This window comes from Salmo trutta, chromosome 7, assembly GCF_901001165.1.
Source record: "Salmo trutta chromosome 7, fSalTru1.1, whole genome shotgun sequence".
Taxonomy (NCBI): Eukaryota; Metazoa; Chordata; class Actinopteri; order Salmoniformes; family Salmonidae; genus Salmo; species Salmo trutta.
This window is the reverse complement of record NC_042963.1, coordinates 13,214,793-13,233,786: the sequence shown is the minus strand read 5'-3', so window position 1 is coordinate 13,233,786 and position 18,994 is coordinate 13,214,793. Positions and strand designations below refer to the sequence as shown.

The 18,994-nt window shown below is 44.0% G+C and overlaps 1 protein-coding gene across 1 annotated transcript in view; it reads right to left on the bottom strand.

The window, feature by feature from the left end:
• Nucleotides 1-12,425, bottom strand: part of LOC115196963 (DENN domain-containing protein 2A-like) — a 47,669-nt gene extending 35,244 nt beyond the window's left edge. The window contains exon 1 of the mRNA XM_029758045.1: nt 12,042-12,425. The gene's annotated coding sequence lies outside the window, so the exon portion shown is untranslated. The remainder of the gene's footprint in view (nt 1-12,041) is intronic.
• Nucleotides 12,426-18,994: the final 6,569 nt, after the last annotated feature.

Here is an 18,994-nt window from a genome sequence, read left to right as displayed (position 1 = left end):
GCCACAGCAGCCAAAGTCAATGAGCAGTGTCCTCGGGGAGTGACCCTCTGGATAGAGTTGCCAGCTCCGCTTCCAAACGAGAACATGCCCAATACGCCAACTCTCCCTCTATGATGATGGTGGAAGGGACTGAAGCCCTGTGAGTGAGTGTGAGAGAATCCAGTGGAGACGCAGGCTGTGGAGTTGCCCAGGGAGAGCCAACAACACTGGGGTTTGGATGGGTCACATCATGACTGGTTAGCTCTTCTACCCCACACCTAACAGGGCACCGTACAGGCTTAGCTGACTAGGCGTCATTTCCCCTGGTACACCACACCTCCCTATACTGAAGTTACTCTATGTAAACAAAACAGAAGAGAAGGGATAGTGCTGTCCTGTCTTGTTAAATGATCTAATTGAGATCACAGCACCAACAGTTTCCCCACAGCCACAGTCAGTGTTCCACTAGATGCATGTTTTAATACAGCAAATGAGGCACTGAGGAATTTAACCGGCTACACTGGCCTGACAGATTAATATGAGCAACAGCTCGCAAGCACAGGTTTTGGATGGTGTGTGTGTGGGGTGTGGGCTACAGCATAAATGGTGTGGGGGGGAGGGGGGGGGGTTGAAAATGACTAAAGTATTAACCCTCTCCCTACCTCTCAGACAATACACCAGAGCCCTAAGAAATCCTGGACATCAGCAATTTTTTTATTTTTTATTTCATCCTTTATTTAACCAGGTAGGCAAGTTGAGAACAAGTTCTCATTTACAATTGCGACCTGGCCAAGATAAAGCAAAGCAGTTCGACAACATACAAAAACACAGAGTTACACATGGAGTAAAACAACATACAATCAATGATACAGTAGAAAGAAATAAGACCATATACAATGTGAGCAAATTATGTGCGATAAGGGAGGTAAAGGCAAAAAAGGCCATGGTGGCAGAGTAAATAAAGTATAGCAAGTAAAACACTGGAATGGTAGATTTGTTATTTGAAGAAAGTTCAAAGTTAAAATATAAATAATATGGTGCAAAGGAGCAAAATAAATAAATAAAGTAGGGGAAGAGGTAGTAGTTTGGGCTAAATTATAGATGGGCTATGTACAGATGCACTGATCTGGGAGCTGCTCTGATAGCAATTCCTTCAATAGCAACTAGATTTGCAAATTTTGGGGAATATTCAGAGGTGGAAACTTTGTGCGAATATGAGAATTAACTGAAATGTATGCAAATTAATATTAATACCACTTACATGCAGACTTGTTTACGCTGCTGTGCGTTTTTGTTGCCGTTTTTACTTTGCTACCTGACGGTTTTTACTTTTTCCCTCACTCAACTTTTTTTTTCATTCAACTTTCCTACCCCGGAGGTTTTATCTGGACATGGTTCGTCAGGACTTCAAACAGCCGAAGCTAAGTAACATTAACATGATGCCTTCTAATTGCAGTCGTTGTACTCATAATATACAGGAGAACGATCGCCTTACGGCAAGGATAGCTGTGCTGCAAGCCCAGCTTCAGACGCAATCGTTAGGCAAGGGTCATTTCAGTGTAGGAAAGGATGAAACAGCGTCTGTGCCACCAGCAAGTACAGATAGTAACGTTAGTATAAACCCCCTCGCACGGTCCCCGCAGCCGGACATCTTTCTCATGGCGTCTGGAGGGAAACGCTGTAGGAATGCTCAACCGGTGTCGCTTATTCAGCCGACAGAAACTTTCAACCGGTTCTCCCCATTAAGCGAGTCGGAGTCGGAGGCCGAGACTTCTCTGGTCTCTGCTCCTCCCGTTGTGGGGTCTGAGATGCTGACGGCTCCCACCATTAGCTCTGACAAATTGAAAACCCTAGTCATTGGCGACTCCATTACCCGCAGTATTAGACTTAAAACTAATCATCCAGCGATCATACACTGTTTACCAGGGGGCAGGGCTACCGACGTTAAGGCTAATCTAAAGACGGTGCTGGCTAAAGCTAAAACTGGCGAGTGTAGAGAGTATAGAGATATTGTTATCCACGTCGGCACCAACGATGTTAGGATGAAACAGTCAGAGGTCACCAAGCGCAACATAGCTTCAGCATGTAAATCAGCTAGAAAGATGTGTCGGCATCGATTAATTGTCTCTGGCCCCCTCCCAGTTAAGGGGAGTGATGAGCTCTACAGCAGAGTCTCACAACTCAATCGCTGGATGAAAACTGTTTTCTGCCCCTCCCAAAAGATAGAATTTGTAGATAACTGGCCCTCTTTCTGGGATTCACCCACAAACAGGACCAAGCCTGGCCTGCTGAGGAGTGACGGACTCCATCCTAGCTGGAGGGGTGCTCTCATCTTATCTACGAACATAGACAGGGCTCTAACTCCTCTAGCTCCACAATGAAATAGGGTGTAGGCCAGGCAACAGGCTGTTAGCCAGCCTGCCAGCTTAGTGGAGTCTGCCACTAGCACAGTTAGCGTAGTCAGCTCAGCTTTCCCCATTGAGACCGTGTCTGTGCCTCGATCTAGGTTGGGCAAAATTAAAAATGGCGGTGTTCGCTTCAGTAATCTTACTAGTATAATGACCTCCTCCATTCCTGCCATTATTGAAAGAGATTGTGATACTTCACATCTCAAAATTGGGTTACTTAATGTTAGATCCCTCACTTCCAAGGCAGTTATAGTCAATGAACTAATCACTGATCATAATCTTGATGTGATTGGCCTGACTGAAACATGGCTTAAGCCTGATGAATTTACTGTGTTAAATGAGGCCTCACCCCCTGGTTACACTAGTGACCATACCCCCCGTGCATCCGGCAAAGGCGGAGGTGTTGCTAACATTTACGATAGCAAATTTCAATTTACAAAAAAAAAAAACAATGACGTTTTCGTCTTTTGAGCTTCTAGTCATGAAATCTATGCAGCCTACTCAATCACTTTTTATAGCTACTGTTTACAGGCCTCCTGGGCCATATGCAGTGTTCCTTACTGAGTTCCCTGAATTCCTATCGGATCTTGTAGTCATAGCAGATAATATTCTAATTTTTGGTGACTTTAACATTCACATGGAAAAGTCCACAGACCCACTCCAAAAGGCTTTCGGAGCCATCATCGACTCAGTGGGTTTTGTCCAACATGTCTCTGGACCTACTCACTGCCACAGTCATACTCTGGACCTAGTTTTGTCCCATGGAATAAATGTTGTGGATCTTAATGTTTTTCCTCATAATCCTGGATTATCGGACCACCATTTTATTGCGTTTACAATTGCAACAAATAATCTGCTCAGACCCCAACCAAGGAAGATTAAAAGTCGTGCTATAAATTCTCAGACAACCCAAAGATTCCTTGATGCCCTTCCAGACTCCCTCTGCCTACCCAAGGACGTCAGAGGACAAGAATCAGTTAACCACCTAACCGAGGAACTCAATTTAACCTTGCGCAATACCCTAGATGCAGTTGCACCCCTAAAAATTAAAAACATCTGTCATAAGAAACTAGCTCCCTGGTATACAGAAAATACACGAGCTCTGAAGCAAGCTTCCAGAAAATTGGAACGGAAATGGCGCCACACTAAACTGGAAGTCTTCCGACTAGCTTGGAAAGACAGTACCGTGCAGTATCGAAGAGCCCTCACTGCTGCACGATCATCCTATTTTTCCAACTTAATTGAGGAAAATAAGAACAATCCGAAATTTCTTTTTGACACTGTCGCAAAGCTAACTAAAAAGCAGCATTCGCAAATGGAGGATGGCTTTCACTTCAGCAGTAATACATTTATGAACTTCTTTGAGGAAAAGATCATGATCATTAGAAAGCAAATTACGGACTCCTCTTTAAATCTGGGTATTCCTCCAGGGCTCCATTGTCCTGAGTCTGCACAACTCTGCTAGGACCTAGGATCAAGGGAGATACTAAAGTGTTTTAGTACTATATCTCTTGACATAATGATGAAAATAATCATGGCCTCCAAACCCTCAAGCTGCATACTGGACCCTATTCCAACTAAACTACTGAAAGAGCTGCTTCCTGTGCTTGGCCCTCCTATGTTGAACATAATAAACGGCTCTCTATCCACCGGATGTGTACCAAGCTCACTAAAAGTGGCAGTAATAAAGCCTCTCTTGAAAAAGCCGAATCTTGACCCAGAAATTATAAAAAACTATCGGCCTATATCGAATCTTCCATTCCTCTCAAAAAATTTTGAAAAAGTTGTTGCGCAGCAACTCACTGCCTTCCTGAAGACAAACAATGTATACGAAACGCTTCAGTCTGGTTTTAGACCCCATCATAGCACTGAGACTGCACTTGTGAAGGTGGTAAATGACCTTTTAATGACGTCAGACCGAGGCTCTGCATCTGTCCTCATGCTCCTAGATCTTAGTGCCGCTTTTGATACCATCGATCACCACATTCTTTTGGAGAGATTGGAAACCCAAATTGGTCTACATGGACAAGTTCTGGCCTGGTTTAGATCTTATCTGTCGGAAAGATATCAGTTTGTCTCTGTGAATGGTTCGTCCTCTGACAAATCAATTGTAAATTTCGGTGTTCCTCAAGGTTCCGTTCTAGGACCACTATTGTTTTCACTATATATTTTACCTCTTGGGGATGTCATTCGAAAACATAATGTTAAATTTCACTGCTATGCGGACGACACACAGCTGTACATTTCAATGAAACATGGTGAAGCCCCAAAATTGCCCTCGCTAGAAGCCTGTGTTTCAGACATAAGGAAGTGGATGGCTGCAAATGTTCTACTTTTAAACTCGGACAAAACAGAGATGCTTGTCCTAGGTCCCAAGAAACAAAGAGATCTTCTGTTGAATCTGACAATTAATCTGGATGGTTGTACAGTCGTCTCAAATAAAACTGTGAAGGACCTCGGCGTTACTCTGGACCCTGATCTCTCTTTTGAAGAACATATCAAGACTGCTTCAAGGACAGCTTTTTTCCATCTACGTAACATTGCAAAAATCAGAAACTTTCTGTCCAAAAATGACGCAGAAAAATTAATCCATGCTTTTGTTACTTCTAGGCTCGACTACTGCAATGCTCTACTTTCCGGCTACCCGGATAAAGCACTAAACAAACTTCAGTTAGTGCTAAATACGGCTGCTAGAATCCTGACTAGAACCAAAAAATGTGATCATATTACTCCAGTGCTAGCCTCCCTACACTGGCTTCCTGTTAAGGCAAGGGCTGATTTCAAGGTTTTACTGCTAACCTACAAAGCATTACATGGGCTTGCTCCTACCTATCTTTCCGATTTGGTCCTGCCGTACATACCTACACGTACGCTACGGTCACAAGACGCAGGCCTCCTAATTGTCCCTAGAATTTCTAAGCAAACGGCTGGAGGTAGGGCTTTCTCCTATAGAGCTCCATTTTTATGGAATGGTCTGCCTACCCATGTGAGAGACGCAGACTCAGTCTCAACCTTTAAGTCTTTACTGAAGACTTATCTCTTCAGTAGGTCCTATGATTAAGTATAGTCTGGCCCAGGAGTGTGAAGGTGAACGGAAAGGCTGGAGCAACGAACCGCCCTTGCTGTCTCTGCCTTGTCGGTTCCCCTCTTCCCACTGGGATTCTCTGCCTCTAACCCTTTTACAGGGGCTGAGTCACTGACTTACTGGTGTTCTTCCATGCCGTCCATGGGAGGGGTGCGTCACTTGAGTAGGTTGAGCCACTGACGTGGTCTTCCTGTCTGGGTTGGCGCCCCCCCTTGGGTTGTGCCGTGGCGGAGATCTTTGTGGGCTATACTCGGCGTTGTCTTCGGACGGTAAGTTGGTGGTTGTAGATATCCCTCTAGTGGTGTGGGGGCTGTGCTTTGGCAAAGTGGGTGGGGTTATATCCTGCCTGTTTGGCCCTGTCCGGGGGTATCATCGGATGGGGCCACAGTGTCTTCTGATCCCTCCTGTCTCAGCCTCCAGTATTTATGCTGCAGTAGTTTATGTGTCGGGGGGCTAGGGTCAGTCTGTTACATCTGGAGTATTCTCTTGTCTTATCCGGTGTCCTGTGTGAATGTAAATATGCTCTCTCTAATTCTCTCTTTCTCTCTTTCTTTCTTTCTCTCGGAGGACCTGAGCCCTAGGACCATGCCTCAGGACTACCTGGCATGATGACTCCTTGCTGTCCCCAGTCCACCTGGCCATGCTGCTGCTCCAGTTTCAACTGTTCTGCCTGCGGCTACAGAACCCTGACCTGTTCACCGGACGTGCTTGTTGCACCCTCGACAATTACTATGATTATTATTATTTGACCATGCTGGTCATTTACGAACATTTTAACATCTTGACCATGTTCTGTTATAATATCCACCCGGCACAGCCAGAAGAGGACTGGCCACCCCTCATAGCCTGGTTCCTCTCTAGGTTTCTTCCTAGGTTTTTGACCTTTCTCAGGAGTTTTTCCTAGGGAGTTTTTCCCAGCCACCGTGCTTCTTTCACATGCATTGCTTGCTGTTTGGGGTTTTAGGCTGGGTTTCTGTACAGCACTTTGAGATTTCAGCTGATGTACGAAGGGCTATATAAATAAATTTGATTTGATTTGATTTGATTTGATATTGGATATATTTACCATATCATATGGAGACAGAAACAAACATTTTACATTACCAATTGCAAATGATTAAATCCTTTCAATAGAAATAAAAACTATTTAGTTATGAATTTAACTTTAATTAAATGAGTTGACTTCACATGGGATGATTTCACTGAACAACAAAAGGGACTATTGAATGATCCCCAATGATCCATCACATCTCCCAAAAACGTTTTCAACATACATCTGTAAAATGATAGTCTAGAAACTAAAGCTTTGGTTGTCTTCCTCTCAGGCTTCCATGTCTTCTCCCTGGACCTCCTCAATGACCACCTCTTGAACATCAGACTCTGAGGCCTCATCTTCACTGTCCAACCTTGTTGAGGATGGCTCATTGTCAGGCTCAAAGTCTCAAATTTGCCCGGATGGCCACCAATTTTTCAACCCTTGTATTGGTCAGCCTGTTGCGTGCTTTGGTGTGTGTGTTCCCAAACAAGGACCAGTTGCGCTCTGAGGCGGCTGATGTTGGTGGGATTTGGAGGATGATGGAGGCAACAGGGGAAAGAGCCTCAGATCCACAAAATCCCTTCCACCAGGTGGCTGATGAGATATGTTGGCACGACTGCCATATTGCATCTCCATCCCAAAGCCCTTGCTTGGAAGTGTACTTCGCCAGACTGCCAAGAACCTTGCCCTCATCCAGGCAAGACACCATAGCCCTTGTTGAGCTCTGCACCAGACAGGATGCTCTTGCCAGCATACGTTGGGTCCAACATGTACGGGCTTCAGGCAGAAGTATTCACGCTTTTTGATGCATTTCAGATCTGCAGTTTCCTCTGCTTGGAGCAACAGTGATGTGGGCAGGGCAGTACGGATTTCTTCTCTTATGTCTGCAAGTAGAGTCTGAACTTCAGACAGGATGGCATTGTCTCCCTCAATCTATGCTATAGGTATCAGGAGTGTCACGCTCTCCCAAAATATATAATCCAGGAGGATCCTCATGATGTGGCTGTCCATATCGGCAGACTGTGATATGGCCATTTCTTGGAGAGACTCCTTCCCCTCCAGGAGTCTGTCAAACATGATGACAACACCCAACGGGTGTTGCTGGGCAGCTTCATTGTGGTGCTTTTATTCTTCTCACTTTGCTTGGGGAGGTAGATTGCTGCTGTAACTTGATGACCCTTCACATACCTAACCATTTCCTTGGCTCTCTTGTAGAGTGTATCCATTGTTTTCAGGACCATGATGTCCTTGAGGAGCAGATTCAATGCATGAGCAGCACAGCCAATGGGTGTGATGTAAGGGTAGGACTCCTCCACTTTAGACCAAGCAGCCTTCATGTTCGCAGCATTGTCTGTCACCAGTGCAAATACCTTCTGTGGTCCAAGGTCATTGATGACTGCCTTCAGCTCATCCGCAATGTAGAGACCGGTGTGTCTGTTGTCCCTTGTGTCTGTGCTCTTGTAGAACACTGGTTGAGGGGTGGAGATGTAGTTAATTATTCCTTGCCCACGAACAGTCGACATTGCCTGTGAGCATCAGAGGTGAACCAGTTGTATACACAGCTCGAGCAAGACATTCATCAGCATTTCTCTGACTACGTTCCTCCATTGAGTCAAAAAAAACATGAGCTGTTGTTATCGATAAGGTGTTTGATTAATCATTTTCACCTTGAATAGAAGTAGAGGAACTTTTGTAAGAGGTTGCTTGTTGTGAGCGCTGAGGGAACTTTATGCACTTGGCCAGATGATTCTGCATCTTTGTTGCATTCTTCACATATGATTTGGCACAGTATTTGCAAATGTACACAGCTTTTCCCTCTACATTAGCTGCAGTGAAATGTCTCCACACATCAGATAGTGCCCGTGGCATTTTCCTGTATAGATGAAAAAAAAAAAAAAGAGTAAAAAAAATAAAATAATACACAATTCCATGTACAGATAAATAGGTAAGCAGTTAGATTAAAACAACTCCTTTGTAAGATACATGTTATAAATTGAAGCATGTATGGAAATCGGTGTATTAACACTCCTCAGTTAGCAGGCTCAAGTAAGCTAAAACCCACATGGTAGCAAAAACTAGCAGAAATTGTTAAGTTAGAAATGATTTAAACACACTGATGTAGGCTACTATTTAACAACAAAATCATGTCATAAAATATATTCACCCCACCCAGTATTGTAATCAAAATTTACCAGAAAGCATGTAGTCCTTGGCTCAGACAGTGTAGTAGTGTGGGCTCAATAGCATCTCATTAGTGTGCAAGATCTTGAGAATCAGCTGTACATGTGATGGAAGAATGCACTGTGCATGCAGAGGGTTGCAATTCCATTGAATCAGGGATATTTTAACCAAAACATGCCACAAGACCTAGAATTGCCTTGTGCATCCCACAAAAAAAGGTTAACTGTTATAAGATAAATTCATAAAGTCAAGCAAAATTCCCCAAATCCAGAGCTTAACTTCCCATGGAAAATTTCCGGAAGTTTATCAGAAAGTTTCCGACCCTTTGAAACCCCTACTAGCAATGCAGGACACATTCTGGCTGCGTCACCGTGGTAAACAAAGCTTGTCAATGGCAGCAGTCTGAAGGCCCCAGTTGGGTCCTTGGCCACAGGGGGTGCTTGGTAGAGGGCCTGTAGAAAGCTGGTTCCTGTAAGAGGGTGGAGAAATGACTGTCCTCCTCCAAGACCTGCTGTCACTGTTCTATGTTCAGGATAATGGACCTCTGATGAGAGGGGACAGATGTCACACACTCACACTACAAATGCATCTCAGCGTGCGAATAGACAGCTTGATCTGTCATTGACTAAGTCCCAGTATGCAAAATTTATGACTTCTCCAGTTGGCCCAGCACTGCTTTGAGTCAACACATCTGATTCCCTGAGATCCATTTATCCAATACAACATGGTTTCCAAACCAGCTGAGATTTAATTGTGACAAATGACAGTTGTCACGATACTAAACATCTGGTTTCTGAGTTCACTGAAAAAGAGACTAACAATGTCTCTACATATTGGGAAAACATACTCCAAACATCTAAGATTTTAAGACTGAGCACTTTCATTTGCCTTTTGGTTGTGTCTGTATGCATGACTATCTATGCATGAGTGTGTATGAATGGCTGAGTAAGTGCATGGGTGGGAAAGCACGCCTACAAAGCAGAGCATCAAACAGCAGTCATCATTCTGTTAGTCTCTCTCGCCACTCCAGAGAATGTAAACAGCTCACCAATCAAACAGGCCGTTGTTGCGTCTGATAACAGAAAACAAGGGGTTCTGGCTCTCCACCAGTCATGCGGACTTACTGCAGGATTATAGGCTTCAGTACCACGTCACAAACTACCACAGTCCTTCTCACCACAGAACTACAAGACACCCAATACAGCACAACAGAGCGCCGCGGTAAAGAATGGAAGAATGTTGCATGTGATAGCACTTCTAGTCGAATGAACCAATCAAGACTTAGATTTCTTCACAAAGGAACAGCAAGAGTCGTGTCTGACGGAACGTCAGTTTTGAACGTTCCTCAGTTTAGTGTTTTTTAAGTTCGGTAGAAAGCTAATAGAACATTACACAACAGAAGAACGTCAGGATCAGGAGGAGGTCAGAACCTCATTGAATTAAAGAGGTTGACTGATAGTCCTGTAAGAACTCGGGAGAGGTTCCTGGTAAACTGTATGGCATGGCATCACACAGAGCTTCCTCTGTCTCTTACGGTCACCCCAACTCCACCCAAATGCCCCCTCCCTTAACCCTAATTCACACCAACTAACATTAGGTTTTCATTGAGTTCAGCTTTCCTTGAGGAAGGCCCGATCCAAAATGTTGGTTGAGACAGTGATTAATATGCAACAGTATCAATATTGTGAACTTGATTTGTGGGTACTCGACTCCTCCAACCACCTTACAATTTCCACCATCAAATTTATATCACAATAAACTCCTACTTCACCACTACACTCTTAGAAATAAAAAGGTGCCATCTAAAACCTAAAAAGGTGTCACGACTTCCGCCGAAGTCGGTCCCCCTCCTTGTTCGGGCGGCGTTCGCCGGTCGACGTCACCGGTCGACGTCACCGGCCTTCTAGCCATCGCCGATCCGCTTTTCATTTTCCATTTGTTTTGTCTTTGTTTTACACACCTGGTTTCAATTCCCCAATTACATGTTCATTATTTAACCCTCTGTTTCCCCGTGGTCTTTGTGCATGATTGTTTTATGTATGTTCGGTCTGTTATTGTGGGCTCGGTATTAAGACATGTTATTGGAATATTTGAGTAAAGTTACTTGTGTTACTCATCTCTGCTGTCCTGCGCCTGACTCCTCTGCACCAGCTACACCCAGACCACTACAAAAGGGTTCTTCAGCTGTCCCCATAGGAGAACCTTTTTTGGAACCAGGTAGAACTCTTGGGTTCAATGTAGAACCCTTTCCACAGAGGGCTCTACATGGAACCGAAAGGGTTATGCCAGGAACCAGAAAGGGTTCTCCTATGGGGACAGCCGAAGAACCCTTTTTTCTAAGAGTGTAGATTTCCTCTAATGACAGCTCTAATGAAAAGCCAACAAAGAGCTACCTTCCCCAGAGAGTGAGTGAGATGCACAGCCAGTCCCTTGGGGATGTTTCTTTCTGCCTCCGACTCCCAACAATACAGAGACTCTACACTGGCTGGATGAAGAGCTGCCATTGTTCCTAGAGCTGAAGAATGTCGCACCTCACTTATCTACTTATCCACTCTGCGCCTCTCTCCCCCCCTACTCATCCGCTCTTCTCTAGAAGCTGGACTGGAATACACATATTTCTCTCCATTACCCTCATCTAACCAAAACATCTCTCCTGCCCTTTGCTCATTTCATATATAGGTAGATGAGAGCTGACACCCATTAGAACTATTCTTACTGCACGGTTTTTAGTAGGCTGACGCACACACACACACACACACACACACACACACACACACACACACACACACACACACACACACACACGTCTTCCTAGGTATTCTAACATGGTTCTGTATAACGGAATTGGTGCAGCAGTATGATTAATTGACAGCCTACTTGAACAACATTCAAAACACACTTTAGCCGGAGCCAGAGCAGACCGTAATTGAATATTGCTCAAATAAAACAGAGATCTGAAGTATCTTCAGATGTGCTTTTGCATATATTTGTATTTTGATAGCACGTGCACACACACACACACACACACACACACACACACACACACACACACACACACACACACACACACACACACACACACAGTACCGCATCCAAACACAAAATGCATGTGCGCTCAAACGCACACAAGCTAACAAAACCGACACGCTATAAATTACCTATAGTCCAAAATGTACATTAAATACTTAGTAAAACACACAAAACCCACATTAACACACTTAAATATGTTACTGGTTCAGTCCCATAGTAAAAATAAAAAAAAGTTCAAACAGATTCACAGAAAATACAAAACAAAATCTCTGAAACCAAAAAGCATACACATTAAACACAAGTTAATCTTATTTTGCCATACCTTTCTCAGCTGGATGAGCCCTGTAGAAGTGCTCTTGCAGTGGTCTGTCATTTTGTGAAATCGGACACTGACAGCATCCACTGGTATGACTTCCTTCAAAGCAAAATTGCCTTTTTCCCCTTTCTCCTCTGGTTTTACTCCCCTGCTTCTGAGCTGCACTCTCACTTAGCATAGACCCTGCCCCTTCTTCCCAAGCAGAAAAAGAGCTTCTCCAAGATTCTCCACAAACTTGTTTGAAAAAGGACAAGTCAAGGCAGTCCCTCCCCTTTCAGCCTTCAGGTTGAAATGTTTTCAGTTATTCTGTCCTTTTGCCTTCTCTCACTCACACACATACTCTCTGTCTATATTCTCTTTCAATGAATTTGCCGCTCTCTCTTTCTCAAACTTTTCCCACCCCTCCTTCTCTCATGATCCCCCTCCCTTTTCTGCCTTTCTCTCTTACTCTAGTACCGCCCTCCTTTTCCATCATCAGCTCAGCCCACACCCCCAAGCCCCCACAGCTGTACTAATCTGCAGCTGGCTGGGCGATTGGAGCCCCAGTTGCTGTGGAAACGGAGTGTCCTGCTCAGAAGCGGAATGGAGCAGGCAGGGGCAAAACTGAGCATAACCGAATACTTAAAAAGGGGCCTCCTCCGGGAGCCAATTAAAAGTTCTGAAGGGCCTCTCTTCCTCTCTCTGAGAGGATAGTGGGGGCTTTGCTTTCCTGACCTCCACTGACTTTATCTCTGAAAGTAGCTTTTATTTACTGACCAGTCCACAAACCACCCAATAGAACAACAGCCATGTGTTTTGGTAGCTACAGATGGCCCCTTGTACCTCTGCCCTTAGATGGCATGACAATGTATTGGTTGATTTCTAATTATTCACTAATTACAGGTGACTTAAAGGGATAGTTCACCCAAATTACATATTGCTTTCCTTACCCTGTAAGCAGTCTATGGAAAAGGCATGACAGCAATCCATGCTTTGGTTTAGTTTCCCTGGCACTGTTTCCACATGCTAACTTTTTAGCATTTGTGGCACAAAACCTACTCAAGTCATGGGACCGATATTAGCATTTGTACAAATACAAGTTACACGTGAGTCTGACATCTTGATGACAACTAGGCTAACAAAGGCAAAGGAGTGTATTGTTATTGTATCAGTAAATAATAAATACTTGTGTGGTTATAGTCTCTCTGGGTTCACACAGAGAGTTTAATGAGTTGAACAAGACTACCTCACCCTACTAGGCTACCCTTCAGAAATATCTGTGACTCCAACTGTCTTGAACCAGTGCTGATCTATTGCCTGTGAACTCATCTCTGCAAATGAAGCCTAAGTTTATTTGTATTTCATTAAGTGTTGTTGTTGGTATAGTCTGTCAAGGGGAATTTTAGTAAAGTATTTTCATACTAGCACTCACTTTTCTGATAACTTCTTTGAGGAAAAATGTCCTTACTACAACTGTAATATGTGGTTGTCTCACCTAGCTATCTTAAGATGAATGCACTAACTGCATCCAATTTGCATACCACCCCAACAGATCGACAATCTCAATCGCACTCCACACCGCCCTTTCTCACCTGGATAAAAGGAACACCTATGTGAGAATGCTGTTCATTGACTACAGCTCAGCGTTCAACACCATAGTGCCCACGATGCTCATCACTAAGCTAAGGACTCTGGGACTAAACACCTCACTCTGCAGCTGGATCCTGGACGTCCTGATGGGTCGCCCCCAGGTGGTAAGAGTAGGCAACAATACGCCTGCCACGCTGATCCTTAACACTGGGGCCCCTCAGGGGTGTGTACTTAGTCCCCTCCTGTACTCCCTGTTCACCCATGACTGCGTGGCCAACACCATCCTTAAGTTTGCGGACGACACAACAGTGGTAGGCCTGATCACCGACAATGATGAGACGGCCTATAGGGAGGAGGTCAGAGAACTGGCAGTGTGGTGCCAGGACAACAACCTCTCCCTCAATGTGAGCAAGACAAAGGAGCTGATCGTGGACTACAGGAAAAGGAGGGCCGAACAGGCCCAAATTAACATCGACAGGGCTGCAGTGGAGCGGGTCGAGAGTTTCAAGTTCCTTGGTGTCCATATCACCAACAAACTATCATGGTCCAAACATACCAAGACAGTCGTGAAGAGGGCACGACAAAATCTTTTCCCCATAAGGAGACTGAAAAGATTTGGCATGGGCCCCCAGATCCTCAAAAGGTTCGACAGCTGCACCATCAAGAGCATCCTGACCGGTTGCATCACCGCCTGGTATGGCAACTGCTCGGCATCTGACCGTAAGGTGCTACAGAGGGTAGTGCGAACGGCCCAGTACATCACTTGGGCCAAGCTTTCTGCCATCCAGGACCTATAGAGGAAAGACCATAAAATTGTTAGAGGCTCCAGTCACCCAAGTTATAGACTGTTTTCTCTGCTACCACACGGCAAGTGGTACCGGAGCACCAAGTCTAGGACCAAAAGGCTCCTCAACAGCTTCTACCCCCAAGCCATTAGACTGCTGAACAATTCATAAAAATCGCACGGGACAATTTACATTGACACTCCCGAACACTGCTGCTACTCGCTGTTTGTTTGTTACCTACGCATAGTCACTTTGCCCCCACCAACATGTACAGATTACCTCAACTAGCCTGTACCCCCGCACACTGACTCGGTACCGGTGCCCCTGTATATAACCTTGTTATTGTTATTCTTATTGTGTTACTTTTTATTATTACTTTCTATTTTAGCCTACTTGGTAAATATTTTCTTCTTGAACTGCACTGTTGGTTAAGGGCTTGTCACAGTAAAGTCTACACTTGTTGTATTCGGCGCATGTGGCAAATAAAGTTTGATTTGATTTAACTGTAAGTCGCTCTGGATAAGAGTGTCTGCTAAATGACTTAAAGGTAAATGTAAAACGTAACCAGAGGAACAACCTCTGTGACCTGCAGCGCCAAGCTCTGACCTCTCCCTTTGAAATGTGGGAGACATTTGAAAAGCTTTTCTTGACCCATCAATGGCTGGGGGGACAGGAGGGGGGGGGGGGGGGGGGGGCACCAACATCTGTTTGGCGTTTCTCCTACCTTTTGTGCGGCTTTTGTGTGGCTTCCTCTGTCCCTTCCACTCTACATCTGGGAGGTGGAGAGGACCTCTGTCCAGAAACACAATTTGTGACTGGGAACGATACTCTCTCCATTTTTTTTTATTAATGACAACATGTACAATTAAATAATGTATCTAATGATGATTCAAACACTTGAACAAGAATTTTAAGCATGGAAACCATTGTCTGCATCTCACCTTGTCCTGTGTCTCCCTCTTTTGGACAGCCCAACATCTGCACACTCTGTGTGTGAATTCCTGCAGAAAACATATATCTTTAATCTACATCATTTTAAAATAAGCTTAATGTATTGAAATGACTTTATCATGTCATGAGCAATCATTTTTTATTCAACCCATTACATTATTGTATGGATGTGGATGTTTTTTTTATAAAGGTGACTATGTAGAAATTGCTCCGCCATTTCCTCATTGCAAAAATTCGAATAGTTCGCCTAATTTCAGTTTATTTAACAAAACAAGCAAGTGTAGTGAAAATAATCATTGTACCATCTAAACCGCTGTGAAATATATTTTCCATAACCAAAGTTCACCAACATGCCTAATACGAATAATAGGTGGAAATATGGCACAACACCAACTGAAACACAATGGGAAAGGTGTTTCAGAGTGAGCCCATATCCAACTATCTGAGCCCTAAGGTCCATCTAAGGGAGAAGCAGAGAATTGCCAGGATGGGAGTAGATACTCTTCTTAATATGGTGAGATCGCCTAATCGTGTCCAGTCTTGTGACCTCTGCATATTTGAAACCTATTATACAGTGCATTTGGAAAGTATTCAGACCCCTTGGCTTTTCCACATTTTGTTACGTTACAGTCTTATTCTAAAATGTATTAAATTGTTTTTTCCCCTCATCAATCTACACCCAATACCCCATAATGACAAAGCAAAACCAGGTTTTTGGACATTTTTGTAAATGTATTAAAGATTGAAAACGGAAATATTACATTTATATAAGTATCCAGACCCTTTACTCAATACTTGTTGAAGCACCTTTGGCAGCATCGAGACTTCTTGGGTATGATCCTACAAGCTTCGCACACCTGTATTTGGGGAGTTTCTCCAGAAATGTTTGACCGGGTTCAAATCCGAGCTCTGGCTGGGCCACTCAAGGACATTCAGAGACTTGTCCCTAAGCCATTCCTGCATTGTCTTGGCTGTGTGCTTAGGGTCGTTGTCCTGTTGGAAGGTGACACTTCACCCCCAGTCTGAGGTTCTGAGCGCTCTGGAGCAGGTTTTAATCAAGGATCTCTCTGCTCCGTTCATCTTTCCCTTGATCCTGACTAGTCTCCCAGTCCCTGCCACTGAAAAACATCCCCACAGCATGATGCTGCTACCACCATGCTTCACCGTAGGGATGGTGCCAGGTTTCCTCCAGACGTGACGCTTGGCATTCAGGCCAAAGAGTTCCATCTTGGTTTTATCATTTACCATTCATTTATATTGGACACAACATAATCCGAAACACAACCAAAACAAACTGCAAATACATCCACCCAGTTAGTAAAGTCATAAGCTTGATGTAGTCATTGCGTGCTAGGAATATGGGACCAAAGACTAAACTTTTGACTAAATTGAATACACTATAAATGATTAAAACAGATACTTAAGAAAATACCCTCAAATAAATGTTGACATTCTGAAGTGTTGCTTCATTTAAAACATGCTGGAGCTTAGAGCCAAATTAAAGGTTTTAGCTTTACTGTCCCAAAAAGTTGACCTTCTTATTTCTTAACATTGAATCAAACTTACCAGTTCCTTATCCCCTATATGGGTTTGTCTGTCTCTGGGTACCCTACGTGTTTGTGGATAACGTTGTGCATGGGGATCTTCACCCGGGTAACATTCTGGTCCAGCGTAGCAGTAGCGGGGGTGACGATGACCCCGAGGGCAGGGTCACCCTGACAGACCGGTGGGACACTGTATTGGTGAGCATGAGGCCGGCCCCGGCCCCTCTACAGCTGGTGATGCTGGCATCGTGGCCCAGCTCATTGACAGAGAACTGAGAAACTTCAGAGCCGTGTTCACCGCCGTGGTGCTATGACGGGTGAAAGAGACACACACACGCACACATAAACAAACATGAATTTAGAACTTCTCCTAGAAGTTCTAGAGGAGGCCAAAAGGGGGTTTATGAGGTGTCTCACTTGCCTGAGTATTGCGATGGAGGATGTGGGGTATCCAATGAGCTTCTAACACCCATAGCTGTTGTGTTTAGGGGGAAAAGGTGGAAGAGCGGATCCTGAACCATGCCAGGGCCAACGAGTGCCAGGACGTGCCTCGGTTCAAAAAAGAGATGGCAGAGCTGGTGGGCCATGCCCTCAGCAACAGTCTCTCAATGGGGAAGGTCCAAGTGGCTGAGTTGTTATCCAGAGTCTTTGGATTGGTCACCCACACGGTAAATTTGACTGGTCCTGGATTGAGAAGGTCTAGTTTCAAAACCACAAACATTTTCTGTAACATCAACAATAGTCATATCTATATATTTTGCACATGGACTTCATTTACTGAATGTACAGCACAGGAGGTTGGTGGCACCTTAATTGGTGAGGACGGGCTCATGGTAATGGCTGGAGCGGAATAGGTGGAATGGTATCAAACACATGGTTTCCATGGGTTTGATGCCATTCCATTCGCTCCGTTCCAGACATTATTATGATGTACAGTATGTGAGTTTTCTACCAAGACTGATGTTGACGTTGTGGTTTGTTTGCCTCTCTACAGGTGAAGTTGGAGAGTAACTTTGCATCATTGTGTTTGCCATCATGGTGCTGGAGGGGCTGGGGAGGCCTCTGGACCCAAACCTAGACATTCTGGAGCTGGCCAAGCCCCTGCTGCTCAAGAATGCCCGACTCCCCTCACAACACCCACATATCACTACATCTGCCAAAGGCTGTGTTTGATAGCATCACTGACTGACCCGACTGACTTATCTAAACATCAGAAATATTTAAGGTGCAAGGTGATTTGTAAAACAGTCAGAAGAATTGATGCTCTCAAACACTACCACAGATTCCTCATATTTAGGGTCTAGAGTTCTTCTTGACCTTGTAAGGGCCCAGAGTATTTCCTGGTCAGGTGGTTGGTAAAAACTCCTGGCCTTCTGCATGTTACATTAGTGACTGACTAAACGTATACGTTGTTGTAATGTACCTTTTATCTGTGAAATGTGAATCATTGCTTGGTTAAGGTGTCCAAATATTTCAATAACTACCATGGTAATCTGTTCTATAGTCCTACAGTATGTAAGTCTTATGCCTTCAACACTATTTCCCTTACCTGCCGGTCAGACAAACAGCACTTATAATTGAAGGTGCATGTGATTTACCTGTGATTTATAACTGACTGACAGTTGTGCTTACACTATCTCTAAGCACTGCAGAGTATTTTCCCTTAATTAAAATAGAAGTGAGTTTTAACATATATCTGATTTAGTTACAATCCTTAGCATATTGTTTTATACTATTCTAGTAATCTCAGGGTATTGTTAGGATAATCTTTTAGTGTGCAATTAGAATAATGCAATGTCATGCAGTTAGAATAATGTTGTCTGATGGCTAGGTAAAATCGTTTAGTGAGTATTAGAATGTAATAAGGTGTGTCAAGTCAACTGACCTCAGCATTCTGAGTGATAACAATACATTGCCATTTTGCCATTTTGTTTTTTTGTTGTCTTTTTACACTCACTAGTGAAATATATTTTATATGCATGTCTCAAGGCTGGTTTGAAAATGCATCAAAATCTCAGCTTTTGTCTCTTATCCTCAATACACAAGTTACAATATTAGTAGTATTTAATGAAAACTGCTGGAAACTGTCAAAGACCACATCAAGACTCCA